Source organism: Microcaecilia unicolor, chromosome 1 (assembly GCF_901765095.1).
Source record: "Microcaecilia unicolor chromosome 1, aMicUni1.1, whole genome shotgun sequence".
Lineage (NCBI taxonomy): Eukaryota > Metazoa > Chordata > Amphibia > Gymnophiona > Siphonopidae > Microcaecilia > Microcaecilia unicolor.
This window is the reverse complement of record NC_044031.1, coordinates 298,801,528-298,816,600: the sequence shown is the minus strand read 5'-3', so window position 1 is coordinate 298,816,600 and position 15,073 is coordinate 298,801,528.

The following is a 15,073-nucleotide window of genomic DNA, read 5'->3' as shown; positions in this document are numbered from 1 at the left end:
GAGTGACTGTGTGTGATAGAGAGAGTGAAAGTGCAAGTGTGTGTGTGTGTGAGAGAGAGTGAGTCTGGGTGTGAGTGTGTCTGTGTGAGAGTGTGTGTGTGTGAGAATGAGAGTGTGTGCAATTGCGTATGGGAGACACAGTGTGATAGAGAGAGAGAGAGTGTGTTTCACACAGATACAGTGTGTGCGAGAATGACAGTGTGTGTGAGGCACAGATTGTCTGTGAGACTGAGTGTATGAGACCAAGCGAGTATGTAACTGACTGTGTGACACATAGAGAGTGAATGTGATACACTGTGAGACATAGAGTGTATGAGAGTGAGAGACAGAAACACATTTGTCTGTGGGAGAGAGAGAGTGTGTGAGAGAGAGAGAGAGAGAGAGAGAGTGTGTGTGTGTGTGACAGAGATACCTCCCTCCCTCTCTCTCTATGGTGTCAGGCCCCCCTCTTTCTGTGGTGTCTGAGTTTGCTGCCACTGCACCTAAGCAATTGGTGTGCTGGAGGAGAGGAAGAGAGAGAGAGAGTGTGTGTGTGGGGGGGATGTGTTGGAGGGGTTCAGCTTGGAAGAAGAGGGGTGTGGGGGATTCAGGATGCGCTGCCAGATGAAAGTTAGAGAGTGAGTGTGTGTGTGTGTGTGTGGGGGGGGGTTCAGGAAGCAATGGCAGATGACAGAGTGAGGGAGTGTGTGTGTGTGTGGGGGGGGGGGGGCAGGGGGTACAGGAAGCGCTGCCAGATGAGAGAGAGAGTGAGTGTGTGTGTATGGGGTTTCATGAAGCGCTGCCAGTTGAGAGAGAGTGAGTGTGTGTGTGTGGGGGGGGGGGGTAGGGGGGGTTCAGGTAGCGCTGCCAGATGAGAGATAGAGTGAGTGCGTGTGTGTATGGGGTTTCTGGAAGCGCTGCCAGATGAGAGTGTGGGTGTGTGTGTTTTGGGGGTGTGTTGGGGGGGTTCAGCTTGGAAAAAGAGGGGTGTGGGTGGTTCAGGAAGCGCTGCCAGATGAGTGAGTGTGTGTGTGGGGGGGGGGTGGTTTTTCAAGTTTTGCCAGATGATAGTGAGTGTTTGTGGAAGCACTGGCAGATGAGAGAGTGAGTGAGTGTGTGTGTAGGGGGGGGGGGGGGTTCAGGAAGCAGGGCTAAATGAGAGTGAGTGAGTAAGTGTGTGTGTGTGTTGGGGGGGGGTTCAGGTACGGCTGGCAGATTAGTGACTGTGTGGGGGGGGGTGGCAGGGGTTTCAGGAAGCACTGGCAGATGAGACAGAGTGATTGTGTGGGGGTGGGGTGCGTGGAGGGGGGGGTTCAGGAAGCGTTGGCAGATGAGATTTTGTGAGAGTGTGTATGTTGGAGGGGTGTGGGGGGTGTGTTGGGTGGTTCAGTTTGGAAGAAGAGGGGTGTGTGGGGGGTCTGGAAGCGCTGCCAGATGAGTGTGGGGGGTGGTTTATCAAGCTTTTGCAGATGACAGTGAGTTTGTGTGTGTGGGGGGGGGGGGGTTCAGGTAGCGCTGCAAGATGAGAGAGTGTGTGTGTGTGTGTGTGGTGGTGGTGGTGGGGTGGTTCAGGAAGTGTGGCTAAATGAGAGTGAGTGAGTGTGTGTGTGTGAAGGGGGGGGGGGGTTCAGGAACAGGTGCCAGATTAGTGAGTGACTGTGTGTGGTTGTGGCAGGGGTTTTAGGAAGCACTGCTAGATGAGAGTGAGTGTGTGTGTGTGGTGGTGGTGGGGTGGTTCAGGAAGTGTGGCTAAATGAGAGTGAGTGTGTGTGTGTGTGTGTGTGGGGGGGGGGGGGGGAGGGGGGGGTTCAGCAACAGCTGCCAGATTAGTGAGTGACTGTGTGTGGGTGTGGCAGGGGTTTTAGGAAGCGCTGGCAGATGAGTGAGTGTGTGTGTGTATATGTATGTGTGTGTGTGTACGTGGTTTCTGGAAGCGCTGCCATATGAGACAGAGTGTATGTGTGTGTGTGGGGGGGGGGGGTTCAGGATGCGCTGGCAGATGAGATTTTTAGAGAGAGAGTGTGAGTGTTGGAGGGTTGTGGGGGGTGTGTTGTGGTGTTCAACTTGGATGAAGAGGGGTGTGGGGGGGGGGGTCTGGTAGCGCTGCCAGATGAGTGAGTGAGTGAGTGTGTGGGGGCAGGGGTTTCTGGAAGCGGTGCTTTGAAGATGAGTGAAGGAAGCGCTGCTAGATTGCAGGGGTTTGTTTTTTTTGCCTTCACTGCCTCCTCGGCGCGATGTTCCCCCTCCCCCCCCCCCCCCCCCCCCCGCCGCCGCCGCCGCCGCCATCCCACCCAGCACGATAGTCCCGCTGTCGCCGCCATCCCACCCACCGTTGCGTAGTGTTGCTGGCGGGGGACACGAAACCCCGCCAGCATAAGTCCTGTCTTCAGACTCCGGCTTGATCTTCAGCATTGCTAGCCTCTGCTGGGCGGGGTTATGTGCGTCTGACGTCCTGTACGTGCAAGACGTCAGACGCACAGAAGCCCTGCCTGCAGAGGCTAGTAATGCTGAAGATCAAGCCGGAGTCTGAAGACAGGACTTATGCTGGCGGGGTTTCGTGCCCCCCGCCAGCAAAGGTACGCGACGGTGGGTGGCTTGGGGGGGGGGGTGTTGCACCTCCTGTCTTTTGTGGGATTTCTTTTCTTCTGTTGAGGTTTGTTGGTTGTTTTGGGGGGGGGGGGGCGTTGCGCGAGGGGGGCGGGGGGTGTTGGACCTCGGTCATTCTCTGGCGGGGCTCCATTTTATGTATGTAGCTTTTGGGTGGTTTTCTAGCCAGCGTTTCCTTGGCAGGGGGAGGAGTAGGGAAACACGCTCCGCGTGTTTCCCTACTCCTCCCCCTTCCTTGATGCGGTCCCTTCTTTCATTTTATGTTGGTTTTCCGCCCTCGACGTCATGACGTTTGACGCGAGGGCGGGGCAGCAAGTTGTTCAGTGGCTTCACCACCACGAACTTACGAACCGTTCTGGGACTCTGACTGACTTCAGTGACGTCAGTGTCCTCAGAACGTTGAGGTTGCCTTTTATTATAGTAGAAGATGAATGGGGTCAGTCTCTTTATGTCTCTCCCCTACCCCAGAGGCAAATGCCTGGTGGAGGTGTGTATCCCAGATTAGATAAATGGCAAGTTAAGCTCTCTCTATGTGGGGCCACACAAGTGGTGAAGGTGTATGTCACAAGAGAAAAGCAGGAAGCTAAGCAGGTACACCCCTGATCAGCAATTGGATGGGATACCTGGTGGACCAAAATCAGTGGTGTAACCTTTTGTTGGATTATCCTTGTGAACATGATTGGAGGGCATGAAAAGAAACTATCTCAGGAGCCCAATGGATAGAAAGACCCCAACCCAATTGGATAATTAGAATATACATTATATAATATATAATATGAATGGGGTCAGTCTCTTTATGTCTCTCCCCCACTCCGGAGGCAAATGCCTGGTGGAGGTGTGTATCCCAGATTAGATAAATGGCAAGTTAAGCTCTCTCTATGTGGGGCCACACAAGTGGTGAAGGTGTATGTCAGGATTTTGCAATAGCTCTTCAGAATTAGAGAATTTTTAATTAGATTGTTCACTCTGATGGAGATATTATTCAAGAAGACGTGTTTACTGATCTTATATGGAAAGAATTATATTCAGTTTCAAATAATCAAGTAAAACTTGTTATAAAGGGGTTGAATAATTCATCAAGTATGCTGAAGCCCTTTGTTACTTCAGTCCTGAAGCCTGTTGGTGGTGACTTGGTTGTTTCTGCTCTTGTGATAATTACCAAATGTCTGATGGAAGGTGAAGTGCCTGATTTGTTATGAACAACCTCATTTTCTCAGCCCTTTGCTGAGAAAATAGGCTGTGGATAATATGGATATTAATATCTATAGACCTATTTCATTATTTTCCTTTCTTGCAAACGTTTTAGAAAAGATATCATTGGAACAATTTAAATTCTTTACTGATTCTCAGAGGATCATGGATCCCTGTCAGTTTGGCTTTCGGGCAATGTATTGAGACTTTGAGGGGCATTTTCAAAAGAAACGTCTAAATCAGAAATTGGACTTTTTATAAAGACGCCCAAATTCCGAACAGGAAAGAAGGTCATTTTCAGAAAAGATGGACATTTATCTTTTATGTTCGAAAATACTATGCACGTCCTGTGGTTTGGACGTCTTTGTGATTTGAACGTCCTTTTTTTGGTCCATTTTCAAACACAAAATGTCCAAAACAGAGGAGGAGTGGCTTAATGATTAGTGCAGTGAGCTTTAATCCTGGTAACATGGGTTCAATTTCCACTGCTGCTCCATAAGGCTTTGGGCAAGTCAAATGCAGAAAGGGCATTTTTGGATATGACATCTAAGTCTGAATTTGGACATTTTTTGTAAAACGTCCAAAATCAGAACACAAAAGGTCATTTTCTACAAAAAAAAGTCTATCTTTTCCTTTTGAAAGTGCTGTTTGGAAAAATGTTTTGTGATTTGTAGGAGTAAGGGGAGGTGATCCACAAGTTTTTCCAGTGGTCATCTGATCATTTGGGGCACCACTTGAGGAGTAGCCTAGTGGTTAGTGCAGCAGACCTTGATCCTGGGGAAGTGGGCTCAATTCCCACTGCTACTTGTTATAAAAACAGGTTTAGCTCAAAAGTCTAGTCTTTGTTTTTTCCATTATTGCTGAAAGACATCCATATCTTGGGAACGCCCAAGTCTCGCCTTGAATATGCCCCTGGCACGCCCCTTGAGATTTGGACATCCTTCTGACGGACTTCGGAGAAAGACATTCAAAAAAAGGTTTTGATAATATTGATTTGGATGTTTCTGCGAGATAAACGTCCAAATGCTGACTTTTTGGACATCTCTTTTGAAAATGAGCCTGTTTGTGTCCTATTTTGATACTATTTGTCATGGGTTTGAAATGGGGACAATATGTATTGGTACTGCTGGATATTTCTGCAGCATTTGATGGTCAGATTTCAATAAAGGTAGCTAATTTGAGTGCAACATAATGAGAATTTTAATAGTTGTTTGTGCTGTTTTAAATTGTCTATGCTGTGCACAGTTCAGTCAATCCATTACATTAGTGCTTCAATTGCTGGCCTATGGCAGCCCTAATAGCCAATAGGAAAAAGCTGCCTGCATTTTATCCCAGTTCTCATCTCTAAGCCTCTATCCACTCATCAGATAGACAGGTTGGAGACAAATTCAGATGTGGCCTTTCTGTGAATCTGTTGTTTTTCCTGTTCCAGACACAGTGATTTTCGTACTTGGTTTATACTCAAATCTACTCTAAGTTTTGTTTGTACTTGTAGTCACACAACTTGTATGTTTGCCATTCATTAGCCTTTTTAAAGGCTTGATTTGGTTTGCTTGCTCTTTAGCTGCCTGCATCTACAAGTGATCTCCACACACAGACTCCTGAGGCAGGTGTTGTTCACCGAAACACGGTGCCGTGTTGAGTCTTATCTACTGAGTCTTATCCAATAGATGATTGATTATAAATTTCTACATTCATTTAAGTAAACTTCTTCACAAGAACAAACAAAACTTGAATTGAATGATGCAGTCTGTCTCTTTATTGAAGTAGCCCTTATTAGCAACCCTTACACATACTTGGTAAAACTCCAAACAACTTCTATGATCCCTCATAGTAGAAACAGAAGGACAGTTCCACTGTTTTCTCTTGGCTTGCCTCAGGCCTCTCTTTTCCTCTTTTAGATGAACTGTGTACTAAGTTCTATTGAAGCACATTTTTTTTAAAGGAACAATAATATTCAAAGCCTCCTCTAAAGACTCATGCCTGAGATTAGCAGCACTATCTATATCAAGCCCACGTATACCCTGAAATTTTGGGATCCAGTGGTCTTTCAATGTTAAAATGCCATAGATCTCATATACTAATCAACTTGTATGCTTATTCATATATCCATTAGGTATCAGACCAAGATACCTGCATATGCTGATGGGCCAATACTGAGCCCACGGTGGTCAATAATAACACAGATGCTGCCCCCTGTGGGCAGAAAATTACCCAGATATTGAATACCAGACCTACTTCAGACACAATCATTAAATATCTAGGTCTTCAACAGCCACCAGAAGTTATCCAGGTTCTAACCAATATTCAGACGGGTGCCTTTGAAGCCAGTTAAATCCCACTGAATATGTACCCTAAATAATGCATGCAATGACTCAGTTAAAAATCTTAAATCTAACAAAGTACCTGCTTGATGTGTAGGTCCATCTTTAATTTGTGTCCAGCCAATAGAAGACATCATGTAAACATGTTCATCAAAAATGTCCCTATCCAAAATTTTCCTACCAGGTAAATTAAAATCACCAAGTAAAATTAAATAATTCAAACCCTCTTCCAAGAAAGTATTCAGTATTTCAAAGGACAGAAATTAACCTCCACGTCTAGGCTGCTTCAATCTCTACCTCATATTCATTCAGATTGAAACCTGGAGTGTTGGTTATTAATTCAAATAAAGGGAGAGAATAAATCTTGAACAGCTTTTAAAAGCACAAACAGGTTTATTCTTGCTAAGGTGAACCGTCTGCTTGCTGTAGTAGGGCTGCCCAGGAAGTGCTGAACTTATTAGATTTTGCAGGAGGGGAGAAGGGCCTTTCAGATTCTTGCATGCAAATAGGCAGGGCCAGTCCTAGGGTCTCTGGTGCCCCCCTGCAGACTATCAATTGCCCCCCCCCCCCCGTCTAGTATCTTCTTTCTCTCTTCTCCCTCCCTCTTCTCCCACCCTGTCCCCTTTTTCAGCCCAGTGCCTTAAAAGGTGAAGAACAAGTTGAAGAACAGCAGGCAGAGGGAGCACAAGATGCAAAGGAAATAGGAGCGGAAAGAGATGGAGTGCATCTTTGTGGGATTGCTGAACAAATAGAGGGTTTACAACCACTTAGCTTTCCCCCCCCCTCTCCCCCTCCCCCCCTCCCTCCCGCCCTCTCTCTCCCCCTCCCTCCCTCCCTCCCTCTCCCCTCTCCCTCTCCTCTGAGTTCCAGGCCCCCTCCCTCCCTCTTCCTCCCTCCTTCATTCCAGACCCCCCTCTCTCCCACCCTCCTCCGTTTCAGACTCCCTCACTCCCTCCCTCTCTCTCCCCCTCCCTCCCTCCCTCTCCCCTCTCCCCTGAGTTTCAGGCCCCCCTCCCTCTCCTCTGAGTTCCAGGTCCCTCTCCTCCGAGTTCCAGGCCCTCTCCCTCTCCTCAGAGTTCCAGGCCCCCTCGCTCCTTCTTCCATTCCAGACCCCCCTCCCTCCCTCCAAGTTCCAGGCCCGGAGCCCGCCCTCCCTCTGACTCAAGTTATTTCCAGCCCAACCTCTTCTTCCACTCCCACAACAGTGCTTCGCCTGCCCTTCGCCTTCCTGCATGCTGCCCAGAATTTAAAAGTCATCTTACCGGGGTCCCGGCAGCAGCAGTGAAAGGCGAGCAGGCTCGGCGAGTTGGCGCTTCAGCGGGCTGCCTTCCCTTCTCTTTGCTCTCAGCTCTGCCTCTGGTCCTGCCCTTGCAGAAACAGGAAATGAGGGCGGGACCTGAGGGCAGGACCAGAGGCAGAGCTGAGAGCGAAGAGAAGGGAAGGCAGCCCGCTGAAGCGCCGACTCGCCGAGCCTGCTCGCCTTTCACTGCTGCCGCCGGGACCCCGGTAAGATGACTTTTAAATTCTGGGTGGCATGCAGGAAGGTGAGGGACAGGTGGACTCTGTTGAGGGAGATGGGAGAAGAGGTCTGGCAGCGGGCTGGCTCCTGGCTGGGAGCTTCCGGCTTCTGGTTCGAGCGGGCAAAATTGCATGATGCGGCACCCTTGAAGGCAGGCGCCCCTCTGCGGTGCTTACCCCGCTTACCGGGTCATGTAAAAATTCTCATCCCTGACACTACAGAGGGAGTAGAAACTGCTCACAGAATCTCTCAAAATGTTCCTCTTGAAACTAAAACTTTCCCTCCTACTTCTTGACAGTCAGACTGTTACACTTGGAGCATTCCATTTTCAAAAATCCCCGGGGGCATAGATTAGAAGCAAGCAACTTTGATGTAAACACAGAGCTACATTAAACATTCATGTAAATAAGAAATATGAACTTTTCTTTTCTTAACCACTGCAACATCTGTTTGCATCCCCCATGTCCCATCTTTCCTCTTCAGTAAGTACAGAATTATACCACTAGAATAATTTTCTAATTTAAATGGTCTTGTACATGCATCTCTTCTTCAGTCTTTTCACACTGGATCTGCTTCTGTTTCTGCATTAAATTGAATTGTGTCACTCTCGATTTTCGAGCTCTGTGCTGCAGCTTAAATCTAAGTCCACATCTCTCCAAGGGGCTGTTTTACTAAGCTACCTAGGCACCTACGTGCGCCTAACATGTGTCAATTTGGAATTACTGCCCGGCTATCGCGTGGCCTAGGTAGTAATTTCATTTTTTACGCACATCCATTACGCACGCTAGAAAATAATTTTTATTTTACGGCGTGTGGCGCTACTGGGCGGTAAAAGGCATTCTATGTGCGTAGACCATTACCGCCCGGTTAACGCATGAGGCCTTACCACTAAGTCGATGGGTGGCAGTAAGGTCTCAGACCCAAAATGGACGTGCACCAATTTTCATTTTGCCGCGTGTCCATTTTTGGGTCAAAGTAAAAAAAAAAGGCATTTTTACAGGTGTGCTGAAAAATGGATCTGCGTGCATCCAATACACACGCTTACACTAGCGCAGGCCATTTTTCAGTGCATCTTAGTAAAAGGACCCCTGAGTGTGTTAAAACTTTTTAAAATGTGCATGTTAAAACTTATATTACTGTTAGTGAGGTAAAGTAATGAATACACTGCACATTCAGTATGAAAACATATTGAGGTCAATTTTTATATGATGATATCATAACTTACAAATGGTTATGAAATATGCTTAAAGTTATGTGGCTTTTCAGACTCAGATTTCCTATGCTAACCAGCACAAAAGACTAGTTTATTTATTTATTTATTATTAGGATTTATTTACTGCCTTTTTGAAGGAGTTCACTCAAGGCGGTGTACAGTAAGAATAGATCAAACATGAGCAGTAGGCAATTACAGCAGTAAAAATATTCGAAAACAATATAAAGTATGGCATGGTATACTAGCAATGTCAACACAATACGTAATAGATAATTGGTAGTGAAGGGTAAGGCAAAGTTGTAACATATAGATGGATAAGAAAGTAGGAAGAATTAGAAAGTAAGGTGACTGATCTGAAGAAAGTTGCACATGGAGGAGTGGATAAACATGTCCCGCTGCAGTATGTGCAGCCCGAGTCAATCCTTGTGTGTGTGAGTGAGACTAACAAGTTAGTTACTTCTTCCATTAAAGGCTTGGTTGAAGAGCCTGCTTTCTGAAGTAGAGATAGTCTTGTGTTAAGCGGAGCCTTTCGGGCAATGCATTCCAGAGTGTGGGGGCTACTCCGGAGAAGGCTCGCTTGCGGGTATCACATCGTGTAATGTCTTTTGGAAAGGGTGTAGTTAATGAAAGCCCTTGGGAAGACCTTAGTGTCCTTGGCGGTGTGTGGAGGATCATCCTATTCTTCAGATATTCTGGCCATTTCCTTTCAGGGCCTTGAAGATCAGACATAGAGTTTTAAATTTAGCCCTGTATTGTACTGGTAGCCAATGAAGTTTTTGCAAAAATGGTGTGATGTGGTCACGTCGCTTGCAACCTTCTATGAGTCTTGTTGCTGCATTCTGAATCAACTGGAGTTGGTGCAGGCCCTTTGTAGTCAGACCATTGTATAGTACATTGTAGTAATCCAGTCTTGATGTTACCATGGCATGCACAACTGGGATAAGATTTACCTTCTTGATGTAAGGAGAGAGGCAGCATAGCTGTCACAAATAGTAGAAGCATCTCCCCACAAAAATAACCCTTCACTAATGTGGTCCCTTGAAGACATGTCTCTCAACCCTGGATTCCTTAAATAAAAAGACTTCTAATTTTGGCCCATCCTACCTTCAATACTTTTATCAAAATAATAAATTTGAGGCAGTCTAAACTTTTCACTGGAGATATAAACATAACATAACAGAGCAAAGAAGGGATTGGCTCAGAACTGGCCTTTAGAAATTATCTTGGATGGAACCAGGGAAGCTGAGAGTTACAATAGCTATAAATGATAGGGATGAAATGCTGTTCGCCAAAAGTACACGCTCTTAAAGAATGCACACTATCCCCCAAATTCTATATAGGGTGACCAAAGTTAGGTACAGAATTCTGAGTGTGGTTTGGTGCGAGGTGTTAATTGGAGCCAATTAATAGTTAAGTTCAAAAATGTCTTCAGCGGCGTACCGAGTGCGGGTGGTGGGGGCGGTCCGCCTCGGATGCACGCTGCAGGAGGGGTGCAGGGAACAGCCGTGTGGCTGTCGGCTTCACCAGTTCCCTGCTCCTTCAGATGTTAGGGAACCAGTCGAGCCAACAGCAGCTGCTCCCAGCACCCCAGGAGGTAAGAGCAATGCATCCGGGGGGGAGGGGGGTGTGTGTGGAGGGTTGGAGGTGATGCACTGGTGGGACGATGCTGCACCGGGGGAGGAGACGCTGCACCCTGGGGGGGGGGGGGGGGTGCAGCGGCATTCCGTCTCATGTGGCAGCCAACCAAGGAAACCACTGAATGTCTTACACACTATTCTATAATCCTGCACCTAATTTTCAATTTCCATCATAGTCAACTCCAAAGTGGACATGGCCATGAGAGGGGCATGAGTGGATTAGAGGTGTGCTTGGAAATTAAGAGAGTGGCTTATAGAATACTATTATTGTGCTTATCTGCTGGGACTTTGGTGCCAACATTTACACCAGCCTTTGGCCTAAAGTTAGGCATGAGAAAGCAGATTTAGGCTAGTATTCTATAAAGGCAGTACTTCATGGAATTGCCATTATAGAATTCATCATCCTGGCCCCTAACTTTGGATGACGTTTACTAAATTCTCCCCCTATATGCAAACAGGGCACAGTTTTCTTCAAGACTACACAGTCCCCCAAATTCTATAAATGGTTCCCAATGTTAGGCGTTCAATTGGGTGCATAGTTATAGAATGGTGCTAGCTACATGTGTAACACGATTAACTAATTGCTACTAAATGGGTAATAAATACCAGTAATTAGCATCAACAAGCAGTAAATGGCACTAATTTGACATTGTATGCATGAAACAAACTTACACTCCATTTCTATAAACAGTGTATCTAATTTTCTCATATGTAAATGCAAAAGGGGTGTTAACATGGGAGAGACATGGAGGTGTCAGGAATGTTCCAATGATTCTTGCATGCACTTTATAGAACAGTTGTATTTAGGCACCACCTTTTATGCCCACCATACACATGGTGTAAGTTGTCACAGCTAAAGTGTAGCGCATAACTGTGGACTTATGCCAATATTCTATATTAGATTTGGAGGGCAACTCTTCCATTACAGAATACTAGCTTAGCGCCCGATTTTTCAGCTCCTGTCTCTTAGCAACTGATATTGAATTCTCCACAGTATATGCAAAGAGGACATACTCTAAGAGTGCACAATCTCTTGATAGTGCCTGCTTGCATAAATGGTTCATGCATGTGTGCACTATTGGGAAAAGAGTGTTCACTCTTGAAGAAAAGTGTGCACTCTTGATGAAATTTGTTCCAGAGCAAAAAACAAACAAACAAATAAAAAAAACCCCACAGAACTTTTATCCCTGCTCATCCTTAAAAAATAATACTCCATTTGTACTGGCCACAAATGGCACTGTTGATGGTCCTAACCCTGAACCAGTATCTGTTGTGGAAACATGGTCAGTTGTGCCACTGGACCTTTTTGCAATGGCTGGCAGCTGAAAGTTTTGCCCACCAAGAAGAGGCCTATGACACTGTGTTGGGGAAATTGCAGGGCATGCATCAAGTCAAAAAAGCAACACTGGGCCTTCAAGACTGGGCCAAAAAAGTTCTTTATTGATGACCCAACACGGGCCGTGTTTCGGCGCTAAACAGTGCCCGCTTCAGGGGTTTAACAAGAAGAGACACAGTAAGGTCTACTTGAAGTCAATTCAATGACACCCAGCGTGTAAAGGATCACCGTACACCGCAATTGCGAGAATGTGGCTCTGTAAAGAGCCCACTATTGTGCTGTGAGCCACATTTTCATAATTGCGTCGTATGGCGATCCTTTACACGCTGGGGCATTGAATTGACTTCAAGTAGACCTTACTGTGTCTCTTCTTGTTAGACCCCTGAAGCAGGTGCTGTTTGGCGCCGAAACACAGCCTGTGTCAGGTCATCAATAAAGAACTTTTTTGGCCCAGTCTTGAAGGCCCAGTGTTGCTTTTTACTTTCTGTGTATGCTGTATTACCCTCTCTATTTGTGTTGTAGGGCATGCATCAAGAAATGTGCTGTACCTGACTCAAATATAGGAGGCACTGTCAGGAGGAGAGGATGAATAGGCTGGAGCAGAGAAGGTATGGCCAGAGGGTGATCAATATTATTAGAACCCTGAACATTTTTCTACAGGGACTGACAGTGGTGTTGTCTCAAGCACAATGACTATCCATGCCTCCTACCTCCATTACCCATTTTTCCTTATGCTTTGCCCTATAAGTTGAAATCCCCTTTTTGAGTTATTTTGCCCATACATGTGAATACCCATACATGTGGATATTACGGTACCTTTTCCATTTTTTCTTGTCTCCACAGACCACCTTCAACTATTTTAATCCTAATAATGTTTTGGCTAGCAAGCTGAAGACCTGATTTTGAATTTTTCAGCTTTACATGTAGATACTGCTGTTTCTATCTGCAATGCTCTTCTCTTGTTAAAAATAGCTCTATGGGGGCACAAGCCAAATTTCACTTGATGTGGCACTGAGCAGCTCCTGTAATCCCACTGGAGCTATTAATTGCCTCCTATCCTTCCATGGCCCTTGGTAATTATGTTTGCCCAACATCTACCATTCTCTGCTTCTTCTTTCTCTTTTATTCCCCCCCCCCCCCCCCCCCCATCCATAAAGAGGAAAAAGAGGCTCACACAGTTCTCTAGATAGGACAATGTGAGCCACAGTCCCCCCACACCCTCCCGGAAACAGGAGTGCCTGTTGCTGCTTTTGCTCCTGAGATGAACCCAGAATCTGGGGCTCCAGCCTCAGTTCCAGCTCAGTAGCAGATCAGCAACACGCCAAACAGCATCTTGGGAGAGGTTGGGTGAGGGGTAACAGCAATTGCAAGTGATGGGTAATTGTTTAAATTATACTACATGATTTTTAAGGTTCAAAAATGAATAGCTCCTTTCTATGATTCATTTACTTGATTTTTCATGTGTCATCTGCAAACATTCTTTATGATCTTTGAACTGCAGATCTCTTTTGAGAAACACAATTCAGAGCCCTATGTTTGTTCCTTGAGTATGATTTTCAGATTACTGTCCTTTGTGCTCACGTTACTATGTGATTAGACTACTGTAACTCTGTGTATGCAGGCCTAACTCAAGGTCTTTTGAAGTACTCTCAGTTCAGAACACTGCTGTACTTATACTGGGTCATGCTCACATGACCCAGTATATTCCCTAATGTGGCTGTGCCATGTGAACTTGATCTTACCACAACATCACCCTGTATTTGTTCACACCGGAGCCTGCAAAGGCCTCTCCGGTACTATGTAAGCCACATCAAGCCTACAAATAGGTGGGAAAATGTGGGATACAAATGTAACAAATAAATAAATGCCACTTCCCCTCAACATCACTGGTTATCTGTTGCTTCTTGAATACAATTTAAGATACTGTTTCTTGCTTACAAAGAAACACTGAAAGTCTGCTGAAGCAGAGGAACACTGAAATCCCACGAGGACAGACAGACAAAGAAGGATAGTGGGAAGTAGACCAGGCTGCCCAGGAACAACGCGGAGACTTCTCTTTTCTGAGAGCAGAGATAGCTCGCTGTTACCACATTGTCGTTTTCTCTGTAATGGTCTTCTTCAAGACCATTTTTCCATTCACTGTTATCAACCACCTATTCACCCATATATGTTTTACACATATAAGAAGACTCCTGAAGAATGCTGACCGCCGGAATACAGGTCTGTGTCGAGTCTCCAAAATAAATGTCTTATCATCATTAGAAGTCTCCGCGTTGTTCCTGGGCAGCCTGGTCTACTTCCCACTATCTGTCTTCTTGCTCACAAAGCCATTTATTCGGGTTGTCCCCTACATTTCACCTCTTTCCTTTTATTTTTCTGGTGCCAAAGTTATGGAATCTTCTTTCTGAATCATCGCAATCTAATGTTAAAAAGGCATTGAAGACTCACCTCTTAAATGAAGCTTTTGGTAGTGGTTAAGTATATAGAGAAGGGCAGTTGAAGGATATTTTTCTGCATCTTTTATGCATTTACTCTGCTTTTTTGCTTTCAAACTTTTCTTAGGAGCCCTTTCATAAAGCTGCGGTAAGCACTAATGTTTGCTTACTTCAGCTTGAAATGACAAATTGTGGGGTGCGTTGAGGCACCCCACAGTAATTTTGACATGTGCATGTGCAAACTGAACATTAAGGGCCCTGTTTTCTAAGCAGCGTTATAGGCGCGTTAACATTTTTAATGCATGTTAACCATGTACATGCCTACAATACCACTATAGGTACCTATATGATTAGTGAGTGCACTAAGTGTAGGTGTGCTAAAAACACTAATGCACCTTAGTAAACAGGGCTCTAAAACATTTTTTTAAATGTTCATGGAGGAGGCGTGTCTAGGGGGTGGAGAGCGGGCACATCTATGCAAATCGGCTAGCTTGCCAGCGTTGCCACTTGCTAACTGATTAGCGCAGGTTTAGCAGCACATGAGTTTCTACTGCCTACAAAACAGGTGGTATTAAGTGCTCACGCACCAATGCCCTCGCATTAACGGGAAAATTAGTACATTGTCATTAATAAGAAAATAAGAGATTTGGGCACTTTATCCTGGAGGGAAAAATGACCTTAGCGTGCAGGAAAGACCCATGTAAGGGTATACTGAAGTCACTTTTTTACCACAGTTTGGTAAAAGGGCCCCTCAGTCTTTACACTTTCTGTTTGATAAAAATGGGGTTCCTTTCTAATTTCATGTAATTTTAATTTGTAAACCGCTTTGTTT